Source organism: Branchiostoma floridae, chromosome 13 (genome assembly GCF_000003815.2).
Source record: "Branchiostoma floridae strain S238N-H82 chromosome 13, Bfl_VNyyK, whole genome shotgun sequence".
Taxonomy (NCBI): domain Eukaryota; kingdom Metazoa; phylum Chordata; class Leptocardii; order Amphioxiformes; family Branchiostomatidae; genus Branchiostoma; species Branchiostoma floridae.
This window is the reverse complement of record NC_049991.1, coordinates 21,317,913-21,322,888: the sequence shown is the minus strand read 5'-3', so window position 1 is coordinate 21,322,888 and position 4,976 is coordinate 21,317,913.

Sequence of the window (4,976 nt, the reverse complement as noted above, 5' to 3'; positions counted from 1 at the left end):
ATGGCATTCAAGTCTGCATCGATCCTATCATTTTCATTCACTTCTTCTTTTTTCCACTAGATGCTGCAACCAAAGACTTGACAGATGGCTTAATGTTCTTGAAAAATAGCAATTGTTACGGTCTAGTAAATAGTGTAGTGGTCCTATGGGGATCGAAATGAACTCATCGTACAACGTACAAAGAAAATGATAGGAGGGAAAACAATTAAGGCTTAATGAAAGAAATTTACGTCTTCGTCGACTCAGATTTAAGTGTATTCCTTGAAGCACCCAGTTTTCTAGCTGTTTTGCATGATTTAAAGAATGCTTAATTTGTGTGTGTGTGTGGGGGGGGGGGGCAACATAGCCCAAAGCCTGGCCTTTCTTGGAAAAATACGATGCAGCCTCTCCAAGAAAACTATCATCATGATTACTTGTGAAGGAGGAATTGTCTTCTCACAATGAATATAAGTGGCTGTCCTTTGGCAGAAGAAAGTACTGTGCAATCTTTCCACCAAAATTACTGGTTGGCCTTTTCTTTAGAACAGGTTGCGTAACTTGCAATTGAAAGATCAATATGGTTGCTAGAATTTATTTTTGGGCCTGTATCAAAGTATATTTATTACCACACAATTGGGAAAATAGAAATCAGATGGAAAGTAACGTTCTGAAACATGAGATTCCCTGTTTATCGCCTCACGTGTTTCATTCATATAAAGTTGTTTTCCTGCAGTAACGATGGGCTGTTTATTTGATATTCCCTGATAAAAATAGCGATTTTTTTTTCGGAAGGCGCTTAAGTTCTAGATACCAAACAGATTTATTTCATGACAGGAGATAAAGAGGCCGTCTATATCAGGTTACACAAACTTTATCCCAACCGGCACGGGTGACGATATTGACAGCCACAACCTTTGACCCATTACTGACGTCACACCTGCATTAATGCTCGTGTTTAGAACAATTTGAGTCGGCCAGGTTAAACGAAGGAGGACTAAGCGACTCAGTCCAAAATTTCGGTTTAACTTTTTTTTCTAATTTTGATAATCAGCTATACTTTTCCATAAAGACTGGTTAAATTTGCACATTTCGATGAAAGCGGCACAAAACATACACGGGCTTTGCCGTCTTGTACATGCAGTTTGATAAACCGTCGCTAGGGGGTCGTTAGTGTGCTACACGCGGCTATACTCATGGGTCGAGATCTATTCATTGTGTTTTTGCCTTTGGCTGGACATTTGCCACGAAGAACGAGATAAAGAAGACCAACCAAGCAAGCAAGAGACCAACCAACAAACTAACAAACCAAACAAGCAAACAAACAAACAAACAAACAAACAATCAGCGCACATCAAGCAAAAGAAACGACCCCGCACTGTGTTATGTCTGATGGATGTCAATGTCACTTCTTTGACACACTGTACTGTCTAACAAACTCTGATAAACCCATAGTTTGGACGGTTTTCATGTCAACGCCAATCCTTCCTCATCAATATCTTCAAACAAACTTACGGCCTACAGGCCGATTGTATCCCCTAAAGGGAATAAGTAGGAAAACGTTTATATCTTTGTTTTGTACATGTATCACTTCGTTGCTACATTTTGCGACAGTTTTCTTCTTTTTATACATTTGCAATCGTTCATACTTTTCTCTACAATAGTTTACTTGAAGGCAAAAGATTTGTATTTAATTGTAGCAATAATATTTCCGATTTGTATGCTTGTTCCGTCGAACGTAAAAGAACCCACCACACCTTCCGAAAAAAGAGTAGGGGCATGTCGCAGTTTGTGATGGAGCAAATCCTTCTGTCTGGAGTTGGTGACTACAAATCACCCGGATGGAGGCCTGGCGAACCTCCGTCTCGTATCAGCCACACGGTGATTTACATCAATCACCCGGACTCCAGGAAGAAGAGTTACACATCAGTCACTAATGAAGATCCGAATCAAACCAAACGAAGCTTTAATGTCCCGTACCGCTTCTTTCATCTTCAAACGGTCCGGTGAAACTCGCTGATTGCCCCATGCCGTGTCAACAGTGCCTTAAGGGCGGCCCTTAAACACCCTAATGACAGAGCCAATTACAGAAGGCTCTGGTTTCAGACCGACTAAGCGACGCTAATGTGTCTTAATGAAAACAGCTTGGAAGTCCGGTCCGGTGCCCCGCGCCGATAATTTCAAAAAGAAAGCAACGTCCGGGTTTAAATAAATCACCTAGGTAACACCGGTACAACAAGAAAACATGTCACATCGTATCATATTTCACCTTCCTTTTACACTAATACAATCTAAACATATAGGCCGTTTTGTAACAGCACTTATTATCTACGAACCTTTGAAAAGGCTGGCATTAACGCGAGTCTTATATAACGTGTACCGTAGGCTGGTTATATGAAGGAAGAAAATAACGTTTCAGTCTTATACCTTTTCATCGATGTTTTTCAATGATATTATGGTAAACATACCGTTTGTACTTTATCGTCAGTGCCGTGGTCTTTAATATGATGTACATCTATACTATACTACACTACACTACTACTTGTTCTTATCTTTATCTGGGTCTTCAATATCGATGTTTTCGGCAAAAGTGGCATATCTACATAATGCTGAAACCCTTGTATTGGTAAATGGACAAGGCAACTTCCAAAGGCTTTCTCTGATATTGGCTTCGAAACTGTCACTGTGTTGTTATTTTCTCCGTTTTTTAATATAATTTAGATATTGCGTAATACGTAAAAGTATGAAGCAAGTATTGGACTAAAATCGTTGACTATGAGGAATCATGTTACTTCTACTATCTATTGTTACTTTGTATGTCTCTGTATGTTTTAACTACGTATGTACTATGTAAATATGAATGTGTAAACCATAGGAAGAATAGCCTCTGATGAGGCTAATTGTGGATCTAAATAAACTCAAACTCAAACTCAAACTAAGAAGACGACAAAATACACAAAATTAAGAAAAGTCGTTCTTTAATTGTCTCTGAAATTCGTTGAGTCGTCTTCGAACCCCGAAGTGCCGCACCGGTGCCCCAACTGCAGTGAGAGTGCACTTTAATGCAGGTTCACTCAAGAGACATGTGGTTTGATGATCACGTCGACCGACGACGACGACGGTTTAAGACTGAGTATCTCTTGACTCACTGTTAGTCATGCTCTACGCACTGTGTGCGAAAACCCAACCGGGGGCAATTTCAGATCTGTCTATCTCAAATCATCCCGCAAGCCGGTTAAAAAACCCGTGCCGAAACCAATATAAAGTAAGACAAGCATGAAAGTGGTTCAGCAAAGATGGCGTCAGTGGATTAATAGATCATTGAACGTCCAGACGTTGACGTTTGACCGATCTCGATATTTTAGTTACGCCCCCTTTTCACTAGACTGCGATCGCGATGCGCTCTCACTGCGATCTACACAGGATATGTGTTACCTTCGCTTTCACACTGGGTATATCATACAAAACGTAAAAGTGTGACTAGTTAGACAACAAAACACACAAAAGTGTTTCTTTTCTATAGAATTCGTTGAGCGATCTGTCAAATGTTAGGTCACAGAGAGAGCGCGGCGAGAGCGCCGTCCTAGTGGAAAGGGGGTATAAATGATACCAGTATTTTTCAAATGATCTACAAGGCATTTATTTCCTGCGTCTTCAAGCGAGCTCCAATGTCTTACCATAATCCCGTATGTCTTTTAATGAAATGCAGTGTCTTCCCATGTCTTGTAACTATCCATGGTCTTGCGATTATGTCTCAATTGTGTCTCTGCCGTCTTACATCAATCTCCCAGCGAGCGTTGAAGGGTTTACACACTCGATGCCGTCTGCTCGTCGATGTACATGGAGTGGAAACGAAGTCTTACAAACTGACGCTGGCAAACGTAAAACCCGTTCAGAACTAGGAAGCAGTTGCGGCTTTATAGCTCTTATTTTCAAAGCTTCTATCTACAAACATGAGAATGTAATATTACTAGAGCTTAATGTATCCCCGTTCATTGATTTGAATATAGTCCAAAACGTCCCTATAGATACTGCTAAAGACAAGAAAGTTCAGCGTTGCAGGGATTTTGCATTTTTGTCTGTATTTAGATTTAGATTCACATCAAGGACTTTTGTTTGTTTGTTTATTTTTAAATGCCTGGGTGGCCTATTCAGTATAGACAAACTGATTTTCAATAGGGCCCAGTATTTACATACAAGGAAATAAAAGCATATTACAAAGAAAATTGATAGACATACACATCGGAACATATAAGTACAGATGAATCATAATCCATAAATCCGATCCAGGTCAACAGACAATTTGGTCTGGTTGTATCACCACTTTGCGGTAAGAAGTGCGGGCGGGATCTTAGACGTGCTCTGGGTGTGGCTCTGCTCCTGAAAACTCTAGATTCACAAGGTAAGGAGGGGCATTGGAAATGATGGCATATAATACAGCCTTGTGGCGCCGTGTGGTCTAACTGTAAGGCCGTTTGGCCCATAACCCAGGAGTTTTGAGCAAGCCACTTGACATTATTTTCCTTACTTTACCCAGCTATAACACGGGACGGGTACATGACTTCGTTATGGGAAGGTCAAAGGCGGAAGACGAAGAAGAGCCTTCAAATAGTTTGCTCTAGACACAGTAGATAACTGCCCTCAAAACGTCTATGGGACTACCTGAACAGGTCATAACATGTTTAGTCTTGTCATAAAGTCGTGAAATGACTTTACCTTCCATCTGAGCTCACTCGTTCCTTTCAGACGGAAGTTGAGGAGGTACTACCACGTAAACTTCTATACATCTCTAGCAAAACTTCCTAGAAGGAATCGGGTACTTTTTATTATTATGTTTCAAGCAAGACCTACGGTGTAACACCCTATGGATAACGCATCTCGCTTCTCGGCTTTGGAAGATGTATATATTAATGTTGTTATCGGGAAGCCCACCTTGACCAACTGAACCGCTGCCAGGCCGAAAACAAATGTGGAATCTTCTGACATTTCAGCTAACGACG